This window comes from Eucalyptus grandis, chromosome 5, assembly GCF_016545825.1.
Source record: "Eucalyptus grandis isolate ANBG69807.140 chromosome 5, ASM1654582v1, whole genome shotgun sequence".
Classification (NCBI taxonomy): Eukaryota; Viridiplantae; Streptophyta; class Magnoliopsida; order Myrtales; family Myrtaceae; genus Eucalyptus; species Eucalyptus grandis.
Window position 1 is genome coordinate 34,345,248 of NC_052616.1, and position 20,244 is coordinate 34,365,491.

Consider the following 20,244-nt stretch of genomic DNA (forward strand, 5'->3'; position numbering starts at 1 on the left):
TGAGAAATTGTATTGAGGACTGATAAGAAATAGTGTATATTTTGATCACATGTTGGCACTATTTCTTACTACACTACTAGGCCCATGATCCATGAAAATATAATACTTATTATATGTGATTATGGAAGGTATTGTGTTGTGGCATTTTCTTAACACATTGATCTCCATAGTCCTATACTGAGGTTATATAGGATTAGATTGATATTGAGATGCCATTATTGGAATATTATTTTTTAAAAAGTTGTGGCCACATAAAATAAAATTTTCAGTTATTAACCTGATATTATCATTTTCAAATATAAAATCTTTTTTCAAAATAAAATAAGTTAATTAATGTAGCCCAAGTGGGAGAATGTTGGAAATTTCCTATAATATGGGCTTACATTAATTAATTGATTTTCTATTTTAAATAATCGGGTTAATGGATATTCCAATATTTGTTGAACCCTAAAGTAATCCGATTAAATTGGGTATTGGCATCTATTGATAACGGACCTAGTTGAGCAGCAAAGTGTAGGCAATTGTGTTTAACTGAAACCCGTAATGGGAAGGGCCCAGTTGACACGTTATTGATTATGGTTTGCTAGGTCCGCTCTCTAGCCTATAAAAGGATATGTTATACCTATCAGTTGATTTAATCCCATTGAAAGCTGTTATATCGAAATAGGTCATAGAGAGGAAGATCTGGCATTCCGATAGATCCCTGATTATCAGAGTGATTTACTTTTCTGCGAATGAAGCAATGGCTCAAATAGATACGCTTTAATTCCGCTGTATTTATTGATCTTGGTGTTTTACAATCATATATGGATCTGATTCTTCTTGATTAATTAATTATTCATGTGAATAATTTTCTACATTGAGAACATATTAAATGGATTCCATGATGATTTTGTAGGAGTTATGCTCCAATTGGTTCATGATGATGTTTGATGATATTTGAATGTTTGAATGTGTTGAATGAACTTGGTTGAAGGTGTTCTAGGCTTAGATGTATACATAGGATCACGCGTTGTATGTGCTAAAATTATGAATGTTTTCTGGAAAATTCGAAGTTGTTCGACCTTTCGATGTTCAATGATTTTTACAAAAAAAAAAAAAAAAAAAAAAAATCAAATTTGAATCAGGAATATTTGTCTTCTAACGAATTGTAGCTGAGATTCATAAATTTAATTTGGTATAACGTTCATAAAATTTGAAGATTGTTAAGATTTAAAGTAATTTGGAGCTAGATTTGAAAATCTTATCTCCACGTCGACTAATTTTGCTTTGCAAATGATAAATATGGAGGACTACTTTACAAAATCTTATCTCCACGTCGACTAAGTTGTCTGAGTGATGTTAAACTGCAAATTCCCAAAATTTTTAAAAATTTCACTAGGATAAGTGAAAATATGGCCCATGGCTGAAGGCGGAAGTGTGCGAGTCAAGGATAAGTTTCTCTCGATATGCAGAGTCTTTGCCTACCCTTCGATGGTAGTTTTAGTGTTTACAGAAACCCAAATCGTTGAAACCCAGACATTTCTCTTCTTCTCATCTTCCGATATTAACCGCTAATGATTTCGCTGATGACAGTTATGGGCTGCATCTTCTCCTGCATGCTGGTGGCCATCGAATGGTACCCAATTTGTTCTCCTGATCTCTTGCCCTTGCAAATTGGCCGATTGCATGCTTCCTTTATTTCGTAATTTCATAGGTGATAGATTCTATGGTAATTTCTGTGCGTCGAGGAGGGAAGATGGAATGCCGTGCCTCTCTTGAAGTTGACTGTGACGAATTCTGCTTTTACTCAAGTGGGGATTGATTTCCATCAGCGAATTCCCTGATTCTCTTCTGAATTCTGTTTTGACTTTATATATAATCTTACCTGTGCCAACCAATGGATTGCGTGTTCTTTCAACACTGTTCTCGGTTATTTTGAAGCACCATTTCTTTCTGGCCCTGTTCCGATGGCTTTAGAGGACAGTGATGACTCTTCAAGAATCGCTGCTTTATGTAAAAGGTTGGGGCGTCTACGTTCTGCACAGGAAATAGAAGTATGGGATGAAGCCCCCCATTAGAAAAGTTAGAGGAATGCCGATTGTTACTAGTAGGTAAAGTCCTCTCGAAATCTAGTGTTAACTTACCAGCCCTCCAGAGCACATTGAGGCGGGTTTGGCGAACGGACTATGTGGACATATCTCAACGAGAGGACGGCCTGTATATAGCAAAATTTAAGTCAGCAACTGACAAACAGAGGATTATGGAGGGAGGACCATGGCTCTTTGCAAGTCAATTAGTCATTTTCAAACCATGGATTCCTAATACACCTCTACATTGTTATGATTTTAGTCGATGTACTTTATGGGTTCAAATCTTTGGGCTGCCGTTAGAGTGGAGTACAGAGCAGATGATTCGCAAAGCATTGCAGCAAGTTGGTGAAGTCATAGAGATAAAGGCTAATCTTACTGAAAGCTCGGTCTCCAAAGCGGCACGGGCAAGGGTTGAAATAAACTTGGCTGAACCTCTACAGTCCGGTAAGCTAATACACATTGCTGGCCGCCCAATGTGGCTTGACTTCATATACGAAAGGTTGTCCCACTTTTGCTATTCCTGTGGGAGGATAGGCCATTATGCCTCATATTGTCCAGAATATCCGTATGAAGAAGTGAAAATAGATGGGAAAGATAAACTGGCATATGGGCAGTGGTTGAGAACTGAAGTCCAGGAACACAGTCCTTATTGGCAAGCGTTCTACCAACCACCTGAACAAGTACCGCATAATGAAGAAACAGTACTTGAGACACCCCCCGCTCTGCTGCCAAGTGTTCCATTGTTGCCTAACCCACCTACTGCCAATGAAGTACCCTCGCTAGTTTCAGCAACTCAACCCCCACATGAACAACTACCCCTTCAGCCGCAATTTCCACAAACTTTGCAACAACTAACTCCAACTCTTACAATAGCTTTAATCCTTGCAACTGAGAAGCAAAAGGGAATCATCCATCTGTCCAAGGAAATGCAACACACTACCAAGCAGAAGACTACCAGAGCCAGCCCCAAGGAGGGATCAGCTAAAAAACAGAAGCGGTACACCCCTTATGGAATGCAATACTCGTCATTACATGAGTTTGACGACACTCAATTTCTGGATACACCAATTCTCAATGCAACTGAAGCGAATCAATGGGCATCGATGGTTGGCCCTCAACAGCCACCACAGCACAAATGAAGTTCATATGTTGGAACTGTCGGGGTTTGGGCTCTCCCCTGACAGTTCGCACTCTAAAGGCCTTAGTGGCCACCGAAAAGCCTAATTTACTTTTTTTGGCGGAGACTAAGAATCAGGAACCGGTCATCCTCAAGATGAAAAGGCTTTTGAAATTTAGTAATTACTATGTATGTGATTCTGTTGGACTAGCTAGTGGACTAGCTATGCTATGGAATGACGATATTCTAATCCATATAGAGAGAGCTACTCAGCATTTTTTTTATACAACTTATACAGAGGTTCAAGTGGGGACTTCTATGAGTCTAACTTGTGTTCACGCTCCAGCAACCTATCAGCTACGCCAACAACTATGGACAGATTTTCATCACATTGCTTCCTCAAATGTTATACCCTGGGTATGTGCGGGTGACTTTAATGAAGTTCTGTTTCCTTGGGAAAAAGTGGGTAGACGAATGGTTGAACCACATCGAATGTATTCATTCAGAGAAGTTCTACAGGATTGCTACTTAATGGATATGGGTAGTAAGGGATGTGCCTACACCTGGATGAATAATCGTCTTGGTGACGACCTAGTTAAAGAACGATTGGATCGAGTTTTGTGTACTATGGAGTGGCGTATTACTTACCCTGAGGCTGAGGTGTATGCACTTCCACCAGTGGGCTCTGATCATAGCCCTCTTTTATTGACTATGGAGGCCCGACCTAGGAGACAACACAAAAGATTTCTCTTTGAGGCTTACTGGTTGCAGGAAAAGGACTGTAGCAAGGTGGTTGAAAGATCCTGGAATTCCCCATGTGCTATTACTTCTAACCTACCACGAAGAATATAGCAGGTCGCTCAAGCACTTACCAGGTGGAGTCGATCTAAATTCTCAAAGGCAACGAATCAAATATCGCATTTGCAGCAACAACTTCAAACACATATCAATTCCCCCAACAACTACGGCGATGAGCAGCAAATTATAAATTTGAAGATGGACATTCACAGATTATGGCAGCACGAGGAACAGCATTGGGCTATGCGATCCAGGGTTAACTGGCTTACCAGGGGGGATAAGAATACCAAATTCTTCCATGCGACAACAATACAGAGGCGAATTCGAAATCGGATAAGAATGTTGAAAGATGCAGATCTCACATGGATTAGGGATGATGATCGTTTGAAACACATGACAAGGAATTTCTTTTTAGCACTATACCCATCAGATGGAAATTAGAATTATGGTCCTATTCTTGCGAAATGCCCACCTACTGTTACTCTGGAAATGAACAATATCTTAATGGCCCAGCTTACTCGAGATGAGGTACGGCACGCCACTTTCCAAATGGGGGCTACTAAAGCACCAGGACTTGACGGTATGAATGGTCTATTTTATCAGAAGCATTGGAATCTTTTACAAGAAGATATTTTTATGGTTGTTCAAGAGTTCTTTACAACTAGCAATCTATCTGCTTCTCTGAACAAAACTAGCATTACTCTGATTCCAAAAGTGGCTCAACCAGAGAGTCTAGACCAATACCGACTAATAAGCCTTTGTAACTATATCTATAAAATCATCTCCAAAGTGTTAGCTAATCGTCTTAAGCCCTTTTTACCTGATCTAATATCTGCTGAGCAATCTGCTTTTGTGAGTGGCCGGCAAATCCAAGATAATATTATTGTTGTCCAAGAAGTACTTCATCAGCTGAGGATTAGGAAACGCAAACGAAATTTTCAAGCAATTTTAAAAGTGGACATGCAAAAGGCCTATGACAGAGTGGAATGGGACTTTCTTAAGGACTATTTGATCAAATTGGGTTTCCATGCCACCTGGGTTCACTGGATAATGCAATGTGTTACAACAATGTCTTTTAGTATCACTTTTAATGGGAAACAACTAGAGTATTTCCATCCATCTCGGGGACTAAGATAGGGAGACCCACTCTCACCTTACTTGTTCATTTTGGTTGCAAATGTCTCATCTGTTCTTATCCATGACGCAATTCACATGGGACATCTACAAGGCCTACAGCTTAACAGGAGATGCCCAACTCGTTCCCATTTATTTTTTGCTGATGATGCCATATTTTTCATAAAGGCTACAGTCCAGGAATGTCATAACCTAGCAAATATTCTAAATCAATACTGTTTGGCTACTGGGCAAATGATAAATAGGAACAAATCGGGCATTTTCTTTGGTCGGGATTGTCCTTATAGTTTAAGGGCTAACTTGGCCGCTGAATTTAGGGTCCCACTGTTACAAAAAACAGGTAAATACCTAGGGATCCCTTTTGACTGAGGTCGATCAAGACGAGACATGTTCGCCTGGATTATGGCAAGAGTGAATGTTAAACTAGAAGGGTGGAAAGCAAAATTTCTTTTGAGAGGTGGAAAAGAGGTTCTCATTAAAGCTGTTGTACAGGCGATACCACAATATGTCATGTCCATTTTTAAACTTCCGGTATTGATTTGCAAAGCCATTGAGAAGAAGATTGCTCGCTTTTGGTGGTAGAATGATAGCAGTAGATCTAGTATTCATTGGACACAATGGGATGTTCTAAAGAGATGTAAGAATGAAGGCGGTTTGGGTTTTCGAGATCTTCTAGCTTTCAATAAGGCAATGCTCGGTAAATAGGCCTGGCGTTTGATACAGAACCCATTATCGCTATGCAGCCAATTACTAAAAAGTCTTTACTTCTATCAACGAGAGTTCAAATATGCGGAGAAAGGGGCGCGTCCTTCTTGGGCCTAGCAGAGTATATTATTAGGAAGATACTCAATTTTAGCTAAACTCCAATGGTCTGTCGAAAATGGGAGAAATATCAAGATACGTGAAGACAGATGGCTTCCTAAAGGAATCTTAGGTGGTCCTGCCCATCTGACGGAACCTTATCTAGTTGCTAACTTAATAGAGCCTCAACAACAAACCTAGAATGCTAATCTATTACACCAGCACTATGATACTCACACCATCAAAGAAATCATGAGTATTCCGGTTCGACCCAACCATATAGAGGACAAGCAAATATGGACAGACACAATCCATGGACAACACACAGTGCATAACGGCTATCAAGCAATTAAGAAAGCAGAATCAAAGAGTCATACAGACACGCCATTGTCATCCTATCAAGCACCTGCAAACCTCTGGAAAAGTATTTGGTGACTAAAGCTAACACCAAAAATCCGGACCTTTCTTTGGTCCCTTTGCCATAATGCTTTAGCGACAAAGGCAAATCTCATTCGTCATCACATTAGCATAGATATGGTCTGCAATATATAACAATAATAGTTCGAAAACCCTTGAACACCTCTTCCTGTTTTGCCCGTGGACAACAAAGATCCGGTCTCACCCCACAATTAGTATTTATCTAACTCCTCAAGTTGTCCCTCGCATAGAACAATGGCTAGTAGATAGAGCTACTCAGAAACAGAACTTACCTGAGTTCGACACAATAGCTGAGCTCCTTTGGCAGATTTGGAAGGCGAGGAACAATTTTGTTTTCCGCAGCCATCGTCCTGATCCACTCCATCTATTGAATGTCGTCTCCGCAAAGGTTCAAACAGCTCGGAATTTACATCGTCGATCTGCTGCAACTGGACTACCATCAACCCTCCCTTCCCAAGTCTGGCGACCTCCCGATCCCGGTGTCCTGAAGTGTAATATTGATGGGGCTTTCAAGCTTGACAGCAACCACGGCTCAATGGCATGCCTATGCCGAGATCACACTAGAAAGTTGATAGAAGGATTTACCTAAGATTTCACTACATCTTCACCTCTGCAGGCTGAAACCTATGCTTTCTTGCTGAGTACTTGATCCAACAAGAACGAATGGAGGATCCGATTGTGGTTGAATCTGACTACTTGTTGTTGGTTAATGCCGTGATCGACAACCGATTGACGCCATGGGAGGTACGATCACTGCTTGCTGAAGCTGCTGTTCTCTTGCGCCAATTCTCCAGCCTTCAAGTGCGGCATTGCAATCGTGAAGCAAACTTTGCGGCCGATTGGGCCGCAAAGACCCATAAGAATAGAACCCTAGCTGCTAATTGGGCCAAAGCGCCCCCTACCTGTTTATTTGATCTTCTTGTTTCGGACGCTAAAACCGCAGGTTGTACTAGTTCCATTACTTGAATGAAAGCTCCTCTTTTTAGACCCAAAAAAAAAAAAAGTTGGTCAATTTAATTAAAGAAGACCAAAGTCAGATTTGGCTTACAAAACTAATACATATTAAGTCATCAGGGTAAATTGCATAACCACACATAGTTGGAGGACTAATATACAAAAGTTCAAAACATAAAAATAGTAAAACACATATTAAGTTAGCTACTTGTCAACTTGGGCGCCATTTGATTGTCTTCTAGTATTTTCTTTCGGGATTTTAATAGAAACCGATGAGAACAGGGTAAAATCTAGAGTAATGGAGCTTAATCAAATTTTCTGTATTATCTGGGCCATAATTAGGACAAGTGACAATGAATAAAAGTGAAAGAGGACATTTGAGCTGTAATTAAGAGTTGGAATCGCTTGATTTGGAATTCGTCAAGGCCTTCATTTGGATCAAAACTTAGATCGTCAGAATCAAATAAAAATAGAGAAGTTTCAACTAATTCATCTTGTGATTTCAAAGGCTAATTAGCCTCAATACATGTCTATTTGATTTTGTTTGTTATTGAATTGGTAACTAATTGCCTTTAATTTTGATTATCGATACATGACATCTTTGGTGGATAGTTTAAGGATAGGGATCAGACTTTAATTAGGTGCTTAGTGACTAAGCCCACCGCTTGAGGAATTTGCAACTGGGGATCAATAATCACTTTGCATTAATTTTTAATCCTTAGTTAATTACGAGGTGGATGGTTAAGCGAATCACATGCCATTAAACCGAATTCATTAAACCGAATTCAATTTCTTTGCCTCAAGCTCATGGGGAATCATGTTCCGAGGCTTAAGAACAAAGCCTTGTACATTCTTTGCCTGACTTAGTATCGAGTCAAGCTCATGGAGGATCATGCCTTGGGACTTAGAACAAAACCATGTATATTATTTGATTGACAAATGTCATGCTTTCTTTATTGTACTTTACTTTTAGCATTTTAATACTTTTGTGTTTAATTCTCGCACTTTCATTAGAATATTATTTTATCTTTTAGAACGGTTAGGATAAACTTTAGGACCATAATAAATCCTTAAACACTGTTGCATAAACACTTAATGAGTAGAATGACCTTTAGAACTTATAATTGGCAACAAAGACCGCTTGATCACTTAGATAAGCAATCCAATTAAATTAGAAGTACCAAAAAGGCACTAATAAAAACTATTAGTGTAATCAAGTCTCCAATCTTAAAAAATTTCCAATTACATTGGAAATGAGATAATCTCCCATGTCTCACTTGGTTTCTAACCAATCATAATAGGCTAGTGACAATTCCCGTTTCACGAAGTAAGGGCTTGGGAGATTCTGTTTTTAATTAAGGATTGTCGGTCCACCTTTTGAGCATTACCTCTAATCCCATATTCCACACAACATCAGGTGGGTCGCGACATTCGTTAGTCCACCGTGGTAGCATTCGAGTTGGTATTCACCTAGTCAAATAGAGATTCTAGAGAATTATTGACCTCTTCATATTTCTTTTAACTCAATCTCAGACATGAAATGGAAGAGCGTAGAGAGCTTCGAATACAAATCGGCTTCAACTTTGGCCTCTCTCCCTCAACACTTTTGACATTGCACTGAATACAGATCCTTTTCTTTCCTCCAAATCACTCTCCATCCTAAAATTTAAGTTTTTTTTCTTTGCATAGTCATCAATTTCTTTCTCTCCTTTTGATGCTTCTTCATTGCTTCAATTGCTTAATCGAGAGTGCCGACTTTGGGATCTACTTTTTTGGAGCTTTGATGCTCTAGAGAGTTCTCAAATCTATCGATTCTACTGACATGACAATTTTAGCTTCGTGAATTGATCAAAGATTTCTTGCTCCATCTGCTTCAACACCTTGAATGATTCCAAAGTGTAGTGAGATAGAGAGAGAGAGAGAGATAGAGAGAGAGAGAAGGGCAGAAATATTATGAACGTGGGAATGGAGAGAAAATTAATAAGGCGCTATTCCATAAGTGCATAGCTACCTTAGTTTTGTATTCAGTTAGTTTACAGGAATGATTTAAAAGATAGATAAAGAAAGGAATTAAGATACTTTTTATATTAGAATTGAGCTTATTCCTAAGGCGTTTTGGACCTGTAGGAAAAAAATGGCTTATTCAGCCATTGTATTAGCACCCCATTCACCTGTTACTGGTAAAATTTTGCTGCAAGTGAGAAGATAACCAAATACGTTAGCCTCATTCTTGCCTAAGAGAATGGATTTATTTCTGCATACAACTATTTGCAGGTAGAGTCAATTAGTCATGGATGGTAACTAATGTGATAAACTATCATTTGATAATGGCTGTTAATATGCTTGTTAAGTTACGTTCTAGACGCCTAGAAAATGTCAAAAATTTATGTAGGATTTTATACTTGTACATAAAATATAATCCCTATTTTTACCTATACTTATTTTGAGTAAAAATTGTCCAGAATATCATAAATATTTTCACATGTTACCAATTGAGTCTATTTAACCAATGTTGATAGGAAATCACTGACATTGACCCGATTGTCCTACGTAGCATGGTTAGTGCTGATGTAAACAATTTGTTAATAATATTATAATATTTTTTCAAATTATTTGATTAATTATTTCCTTTTTTTCTTCTCTTTTCCTTCTTACTTTTTTTTTTTTTTTTTTTTTCTCTTTTTTTTTCTCTCTCTCTCTCTCTCTCTCTCTCTCTCTCTCTCTCTCTTTCCTTTTCTCCTTTTTCCCTTTGTTGACCTCAAGTGAGGGACACCTAGGCCTGGGCTGGTGAGGGCTGCCCTCACGTAGGCAAGGGCGGCTCCCCCTCGAGGTTGGCTACAAGCCTCAATGGCTGGCGAAAGGGAAAAGAGAAAAAGAAAAGAAGAGAAAAAAGGGAAAGAAAAAAGAAAGAAAAAATAAGAAAAAAGGAAAATATTAATAAAAATTCGGAAAATATTAATTATAGAAAATTATTCACCTCAATGCCGGCTGTCTGCCAGCCGTGTCATATAGGATGACTGGCATCAACATCAAGTAATGAAGTATATTGTAATTTGTGATTAGGTTGTCGAAAAAGCAGGTCACATTCAATGCCTAATAAAACTTTGCCTCATCACTTTGTATATCTATTTAGTAAGAGCAATATTTGCTTGCTCTTGATGCACATGAACCAAGAGCATATTACCCGTTCAATCACGTAAGTGCATGAGATTCAACATGTGAGATCAATTGGGTTTACATGTGTATGTAAGTGTTAAAAATCTAATATTAAGTCCTTGCCACTTGCGGATGAGGGAATAGAGGCCCTTGTGGAAGGACCTTTCCCAACGTAGTATGACTGAACTTTGTCAGTTTTCCGATTAAGTATTTAATTCATTTTTCCTTCTTCTTTTTTTTTCCAATTGAATATCTTAACTTTCCTAGTTATGCTCAATGTCAGCTTTCGTTCAGTACTTGACAGAAATTGTTGATGCACCACTTACAACCGTTAAACAACCATAAATTATGTTGATGTGGGGCTTACATGGAAAATTATTATCGAGTAGTAATTTAACCAATGTGGAATGGGGCCTTTCCCTCTCTGCCCACCACTATTGACAACACTGTCCACCACAACTGCAACCACAAGCACTATCACACTCCACCTTTGACATCCATGAGCCAACGGACCACCGCCCCCAGCCAAGAACGTATTGCATCTCCACCACCATCAACCGCCCAGCCGACCAGCACCTCCATTGCCATCTCCCTGTGAAGGTTGGGGATATTGAGAAAGATAATCACAAGCTCTAGCATGGCAGATGGCAACGGCATGTCGTGACCTCATAGCGTTAACAAGCGGCATCAATGGCACTTTACCAATTCGGATGATGGCTAAGCATGGAAGAAGATGATGAAGATGAAAGGGAAAAAAAAAATAAAAATATTTGCAAATTAAAAAATATATGTCTAATCCATTTTGATCGAGTGGGCACTCCTTAAATAGTGGCATGTTGTGCACACCTGCAAATAGTGGCATTCCAGGTGACTATGTTCTTCTTCCTGAGTCTTTTGAACACTACAACAACATCATCAATGGCTCCACACTTATCTATACATGACTACAAGAGAATTGCCAACAAATACATCACTTCCCAATTGCAGCTTTACAGCTGACGCATTTCCTTATCTCGATCTAGAGACTCTAAGCTACAGCAAGAATTTAAAGGCGCTTACAAAAGAAGATTGATTAGGAAGAACACTTGTTCTCATAATGTCACTGAACACCTTCAGGCCATCTTCATGCCTATCATTCAAGTTATAACCAGTTAGAAGAGCCGTACACATGACCACATTCCTATACACTGCTTCATTGAAGACTTGGGTTGCTTTCTCAATTCACTTGCAGTTAGCGTAGAACGTGGTAAGAGAAGCACATACAAATATGCTAAGGCAAAATCCTGACTTGAAAACGTGAGCATGAATCTGCACACCAAGAGGAAAAGACAATGCATTTGCACAGGCACTTAATGCACACGTCAAAGTATTCGGATCGGGTACAACACCAGACTTGAACATTCTCTCAAAAACAATTAAAGCCTCTTCACTCTTACCGTTTTGGTCAAGCCCGCCAATAATTGAAGTCCATGAAATCACATTTCGAGATGGCATATGCTCAAACAATTTCACAGCATCGTCCAACCTCGCATTCTCACAATACCCATGAAACATTCCATTCCACGCAGCGAGATCTCTTATGGGCATCTGATTGAAAAATCTCCCTGCTAGCTCAACCTGTCCAAATCGAAAGAGCCCATCCATCATCACCATCCACAAAACAACACTGAAAAGCTCTTCCGCTGTGATCAAATCCCCGCAGTCCAAGCAGCCTTCGATCATTGTGTTCCAACAAATTGCGTCTCTCACGGGCTTTTCGCAGAACAGTTTCAGGGCGTCATCAAGGTGGCTAATTTGCACGCGACCCATGATCATCTTCGTGAACGAAAGCACATCTGGGCATTGAAAGATGTCCAAAACCTCGCTAGTTTCATCTGGCTTTACGTCCTTAAGGTGTGCAGAAACTGCGGGATTGTCACGAGTTGCATGACTCGCGCGTTTAAAGAAGCACTTGGAGAGTTGGGTGGAGGTTTCGGATGAACCAAGGCATGAAGAAGGGAATGAATGTGTGCAGGAGCATCCGAGAATTCGGAAAGATTGAGAGTTGGGTGGAGGTTTCTGAACTTTTAAAACTGTCGCACGATCAAGGCCGATGTAACGAAGGCATTTCATTCAATAAATTGAGATTTTTTTGCTTGCTGTTTTGAGGAGCACAAATTTGACGGTTGCAATTTGTCATGTGGAGTGAAGCTTGTATCGCTACTACTCACTCTCTCTCTTAGTTCGATTAGTGGCCTGGAAAGCTTCTTCAAAAGCTTCTTCAAGGACTTCAATTTGATATTTTTATAAAAAATATACTAAATGGTGAATTCTTGGAGATTTCAATAAATCCATTAGAAATTTACATACCTTATTTGGGTATACATTTAAACATGTATTCTTTTTCTAGATAATGAGATGATGTCATTTTTTTATAACGAATCTTTATATTATTTTGCCTTAAAGCAATTCTCAATATTGAAATTGAATCCTGATAAAATAGAGTTGATCTTTTGTTGGATATCAGGATGGATACAGTGCTGAGTTTCTTCAATTGAGTGGTTTTAAATGTTGGATGTTGTCTGTCGAGGGTTAAGGGTTCTTCCTTTTATCCCCAGTAGAGTCTTTTCTCTTGGAATATAGCATGCGCTCAAGAGGATGTGGTGTTAGCAAGGCCCGACCCAGCCCATTTGGGCCAGAAACAGGATCGTGCCTAGGCTCGGCCTGCTTGGTAGCAGATCGTGCAACGTTTTGGGCTTGGGCCGATTTAGGCACATGGACTCTAATGGGCTGGCCTTGGCCCAATTTTCATTTTCCGATCCAGCCTTGGAGGACAAATCCAATAATGGGGCCCAACTATGGGGAACTTTTGAGGCCTCGGCCCCAAAAATCACTTTAGTGTTGATGTGGGGCTTGCATAGAAAATTATTATCAAGTGGCAATTTAACCAACGTGGAATCGGGCCTCTCCCTCTTTGCCCATCACTATTACCAACACTGTCCACCACAACTGCAAATGCAACCACAAGCAATACCCCACTCCACCTTTGACAGCCATAAGCCAACATGACCACCGCCCCCAACCAAGAACGTATTACATTTCCACCACCATCAACCACCCAAGCGACCACCACCTCCATTGCCATCTCTCTCTGGGACTAGCTGAGGCAGAGATATCGGACTCAAGGTGACAAACTCAAACGAAGGTCAGGGATAGTGAAAGAGATAATCACAAGCTCTAGCGCAGCAAATAGCAACGGCACGTCATGGCCTCATGGTGTTAACGAGCGGCAGCAATGGCACTGTGCCAGTTTGGATAACGGCTGAGTATGGAAGAAGATTATGAAGATGAAAGGAAAATAATAAATAATAAATAATATTTTAAAATTAAAAAACATTTTTCTAATCCATTTTCGAGTGGGCACTCCTATTTATCAATGTGCATTGTTTATACTGAATAAGCGAGTCAATATAGTGAAATACTGAAATTTTTATTTTCTTCTAAATCGTTATATCTACTTTATATTTTCAATTAGTCCTATTAATTTCTCAAAAATTATACTGCATATTTAAGGAAACCAAAAACTAGTAGAAAACAGTGAAGAGTTGAAGATTACTATTCTTGTTTTCCCTGTGCAACAAAGATCCTGCGTTCTCTCTGCCAAAGCCAGCTCCTCCCGATGCTGCAAGCAACTACAAAAACATCAACCTCTCACACCAATTGCAAGTCATTCTTTGACTTGGTACTTTCCCAAACGGAAGTGGTTGCTCGTGTCTGGTCAAAGAACTCTCATGGGAGATATTAAGCGAAACTCTCAAGCAGCATTTGCCCATGCCTCATTGCTAAAGGGTGACTGCCACTGTGATTTGGACATATAGCTAAATACGTAAAGTATATAAGCAGAATTACAGTCAACAGAGATCTACCTTCATGAATTAGTGGAGCAATAAATAAAGAAACTTAACAGTAAAACGTATATCAGACATATATCTTCTACATGTACTTCAAAAAGCTGTGAACTACCGTGCTTCTCTTCCTATTTCTTGCAGAGGAAAGGCCGTGAATCTAGCCAAATCGCTCTCCACTTAAACCCCTTCATCATTTCCACTCTGCAAAAGACAGAAGATAATTCTATTTGAATATTTTGTGAATACTTCCTTCATTCAAGGGGTAATCATTGTAATTTATGGGTCATGTGGAGTGAAGAAAGATACCATGAAGCCATACGTATATGCTAGCTTATAAACATTTGTACAATTTAGGAAGTAATGAATACTAAGAAAGCTTAATTACGAATCAGATCACAATATGACATAACCCTAGCGTTCTCCACATTCACATGTAAATTGATGAGAGAACTCTATTTTGACCTACAGATGACAACAACACTTTCTAGTAGTCAAAGAATTGCACCATTCCTAACCAGATGTCAAAACTGAGTTCTTCAAAGCGTTTTATACCTGTATCCTTGAAAGAAGCTATTTCTTTGAATAAGACCAAAATGAAGTAATGCTATGTACTCAAAACAGCAAGATGAAAAGTAACTCAAGGACAAGGAGTGTTTTCAAGTAGCATTTCAGGTAACTAGTAAAACAGTAGAACAAAAGTTCTAACCAGTTTTTTGTTTGGTAAGAACAAAAGTTCTAACCAGTTCATGCAGACATTTTGGAAGAAAATTATCCACTCTCTTTTGACACAATGTGCAAGTTCAAGGTGGCAAAAAAACATGAATAATCCAACAAAAAACCATAACCTTTTGTCTTAATGCACCACAGCTTCAAATTTAATGCCAAATGCAACTTTAAATTGGTAAAGTGTTAATCTTCCCATGCACAAACTGAAACCTACAGCAACCAAACTAAGTTCATGTGTGATTATGTCTATGAATCGAAATGCACTCTCAATTCCAACTTTCATCCTTAAAAAAAAAAGAATCCCACAAGTTAGTGTTGGTATATTACAGGCAGAGGTATTGTGAAATAAATTTCAACATGAAGTGGACTGGTTCTCCATTATGGTGAGGGAGACTCAGGCAATTGAGAAAATAGATAGCATGAAAATTATGGACTTCAACCCCACACAACACAAATTCATCAATAGGAAATGTAAAAGAATCTTAGGGAGATAGACCTTTTACGATAATGAAAACTGCAAAACGAGAGTTGATTAATCCCAATCAAAAGAAATAGTTTCCACTTCTCATGCAATACATAAGCAAGCATCGATAGTTGAGTCAAATGTGCTAGTCCATTGAGATTTTATTGTGTTTTTATGACTACTAGATTCTATCACTAGCACCTGTTCAACTTGAACAAGACAGAACCTGAGAGTACTAATTTGGCATCACAAGTAAACTGACCTCACTTGGTATTGTCGATTTGTTGAAGAGCTCCAACAACACTGCGAAAGAACATGAGGTGAAGTTGAATTTCATCCAAAGATGAAGAAGCTTTCGTTAATTCTCATAGACCTAATAAAGAAACAAAGAGAGGCCGTGAGAATGCTAATAGATGGGTCGAGGAGAAGGGTTGATAGGAATTTCTAGAAAAGGACCAACTTTCAATTTGTAATTAGTAATGAGGAGGCAGGGCAATTAACCTTTCTTTTGCTTGGGCATGTTACTTTCTTTCACCAAGCGGAACTTCCTTCTCCCTGAATGCCACAATCTCTCTCTTTCTCTGTCTCTCTGCTAGAGAGAGAGAGAGAGAGAGAGAGAGAGAGAGAGAGAGAGAGAGAGAGAGAGAGAGATTAGCTATTTCCAAGGTTTTGGTTCTCACCTGATTAAATTATGCGGAAGGGATATTTAACCTATGAATAGTTTTTTTTTCCTGGTCAATGCCCATAAGCTAAGTGAAACTCACCACACAACAGAAATGTTTGCATGGAGCCTGTGGATGGCAATGCCATCCAAAGCAAGAGTTCCTCCCAAGTGTCCCAACTTTCCACCTGCCTAACTCAAACAGCTAAGAAATACCTGAATGCCCTTAGCCTACTATCAATCAATAGAAGTAATCCCATATTAAATAGGGCTGGTGTAGCTGCTCCACTCTCCTCAATGCTTAATATGATGAGCAATTTTAGGATGCTTTCATATTTGTGACAAGAGAAATAACGTCATGCCCTTACTACCGATGATCCACACAAGAGCATATGCCACTCCTGAAGTGACGAAAGCAACTGGAAACTCTCACAATGATCCCATGATCAACAATATTTGCAATAAGTTTAATTGCAGAATAACAATCTCCACAAATGCGAAGATTCTTCATTATAGTTAGCCCATTGTCCTCTACAATACTAATCAATGCAAATGCAATAGCAAGCCTTTCACTATGGTAAAATAATGACTTCCTTCTGTTTGTCTTCCACATCATGGAGAGAGAACCTCTTATTGGTAACATATATAACCCAACGCCTTCAACTTCATTTTCAACCAATCCAGCTTCCAATATATGTTCTCACAAAAAGGGTGGGATTTATCCCTAAAGAGAAATAAATGTTTTTGCCCCTTTATAGTAATCCAACTTCTACCCGGTTGCTTCACAATCCCTTCATCCCTCATAGTCACTGCTAATCTCGAGATATCACCCCCATCTAATAGCAGAAGCATAGAAGTTGGACAGTAGAACATTAGCAGCACTACAAAGTGGTTCTAAGTCAAGAATGTAATTAGCAACTTGTTATGTCACATCTTAGTTAGAATGCATCTTGCGAGAACTAAGCAAAATAGGCCACTATGGAGTTAGCTTTAAGGGGCGTGTTTTTCACAAGATCCTCAGCTTCCTCTAGCTTCGCACATCGTCCTAACACATCCAACATGCATGGATAATGCTGATGCTTCAATTCAATGGAAGTGTTCTCATTAAAGTATCTGAACAAGCGTCTCCCCTTCTATAACATCCCAGAATGACTACAGGAACAAAGCAGTCCCGTGAGTGCGATCTCATCTGGTGGTATTGGTCCACGTATCATTTGGAACTCGGAAAACAGCGAGGGAAAAGCAGGAACGACCCGCTTCAAGTCATCGCCAAACACCACGTCGACATGCAATCTTGAGGCCAAAGCCCGAAACAACGCTGGAGAGGGACATATGATGTAAGAGGAAGAGGAGGGAGGCGGCTAGAGCTCGGTGCTTGAAGGATTGCGAGGCTAGCGTAGTCGAATCGATATTGACATCGTCAGGCGGTTGTAGCGGTGACTGCTGGAGAGGGAAAAACGAAACGGAGGAGCCATCGACGGCGGTGCAGAGGCATGCCGGTGTTTCGATTGGCTAGAGCGATGGGCTGATTAAGCTAAAAGGCCCGGGCTGCGCTTGTGGTCGAACCGGGCTGCATAGGGCCGAACTTAAAGGATGGGCTGGAGCTTTATCTTTTGTCTCCCTTTCTCTCTTCTTTTTGTTTTTCATTTTTGCTTTTTTTTTATAATAAAAATGCATTTTTGACTAGTTGGCAAAAATTCAAGCGTTAATACTCCTGAATTGACTCTTTAAAAACAATTTTTCAGCACTAGACAAAAATTCAAGCTTACACATCTTTTGTGGATCTAGGCCCTCTTATAATTATTTTATAAAATATGTCGCAAAAGTACTCCTACTAACACCACTTAACACTAATTGATATGAATCGATTACCTAGGTTCCAAAGATCCTTAAAGGCATTCAACTCTCTAATCGAAAACACAATATTGTCATCAAATATTGAGAACATCAAAATCTCAATTTATTTTGAGTCTGACCATAAAAGAATATCTCAGTAACTTCAAATACAAGAGCATAACACTTGTGAAATTGCAATCATGTTGATTTTAATCAAATGTCAATCAACCTTAATTTGTGCCACAAGTACATGCGCGGATCATAAAATGAATCCATGCTTTACAAGCCTAAGAATCTCAGAAATGAGATATAAAATATGCATCACTAAGTTTATAAACTTCTGTCTTACATCAACGAAACTACCCAGGACCTCACAATTCCATTTAACATTACAATGGAGACAAATCGAACAAAACTTTTATAGTTTTGGTGTATTCTTTTACAAAATTATTTCTAGATGGATAATGCAACCGACAACTAGAAATTCTCTTTTACCAATCAAAACGGCACATCTTACACCGCCAAAATATCCAACATGTCAAGCATGCACTATTTCAGCCAAAAAAAGTGCACACGTTGATAAGATTGATATTTCATGTGAATGACTATCTTGTGATTATGATAAATTTCCCTTCGTTATTTGGAGCCTCTCAATGAAGTTAATCATGAGACAATATTGGTCCAAGAAAGCTTATTGACAAACAAGCCTCCTAGACTTTGGCAACCAATCGCTTATAATCATACTCAAATCATCAACCAACAACATATAATAACGCTCTTGGGAATGTGATTGTATATCACATGATAATAAATTCCCATAAAAAAATTAAACTTTCGGAGTTCTCCACAAGTCTCATTTTGCGAACCACTTCGATGGTCAAATATCCATATCACAGTGTGCAAATATTCTTGAAAATGGGATGTAAAGGATAGTTACGTGAGCAATTCCACCAACCTCAATATGTGAAGCACCTTGGTTCTCAATCACGCATTAAATTACGTGAAATCTCCAAGTAAGAATTGCTCATGAGAAAATTTTATATGACACCACGAGTAAATGACTTTGTCAAACAATCGCTCATAGTACAATATGAAACTTCCTATGTTACGGAAAATACTAAATAAAGTCCAATAACCTTCAATTTCTGCATTATAGAAAACACTTCCTACATTACAGAAAATAAATTTTCAGCGTCAACAAATTCGACACTTTTGGAGTGCACTTAAACTTTATTATGATTTTACTAAATGCCAATCATCGAAAATTGTGATTAAATTCTATTTTTTAAAATAAAATCTCTAATGTATTGAGAGATAGACCTAACTGAAAAGCTTGTGAATAACTCTATAGCCAATCAAATGTATTCTCGTGTAATTGCATAATAACTCGAGATTGCACTCGATTAAACCATTCATTAAGATCGGATATAAAATCATGAATATGCATCTAAGTAGCCTAATGAAGGTCCAATTATGAGGAATTTCTACTATTAACACCCCGCAAAATTATGAGGAATTTTACCCATCTATTCAGGTGCCCTGAACGGGATTGGTACGAAATAAAGTTGCAAAATGACCAACATTGCTGCGGGTAATACAATTATGAAGCCAATTTGGACATATGAACAGAGATCAACATCCAATTTGAAGCTTGTCTACTACATCAAAAGGTAATTTATTCCAAAAATTTCAGAATTCCCACGACCTATATCATATCACAACATAAAATTAATAAAGTAGAACTAATATTCAACATAGAAGAGAACCCACACATTCATAAAAAGTTATAAAATATTATTTTGGTCAAAAACACCATCTCCCGGTTCATTTTAGACTATGGTCTTTTGGGCAATGGTTTGGTATTTTCTATGTTTCACTAGACATGATAATATCATAATCATTATGAGCTTAAAAAAAAAAAAAAAAAAAACTCAAATTCGACATTTTATTACCAGAAGAAAAAAGGTCACTTCAGGATTGAACAAAGACAAAAGCACACATAGGAAAGAAGCAATTGCCAATGGCCCCTTGACCCAGCAAAACATTGAGATTTTCATGTACTTTTGGAGCCACCACGTGCCTATCTTAACCAATTGTGGTTGCCATGTGATTGCTCAAATCACCGAGACTTTCTCACAATAATATGCTAGGCAAAGTTAACGACCATCAAGACATTAATTGACTCATGAATATTATAAATT

At 38.7% G+C, this 20,244-nt stretch overlaps 1 pseudogene; it reads right to left on the bottom strand.

The window, feature by feature from the left end:
• Positions 1-11,243: 11,243 nt before the first annotated feature.
• On the bottom strand, positions 11,244-13,588 carry LOC120293855 (annotated as a pseudogene).
• Between the last annotated feature and the right edge of the window lie 6,656 nt (positions 13,589-20,244).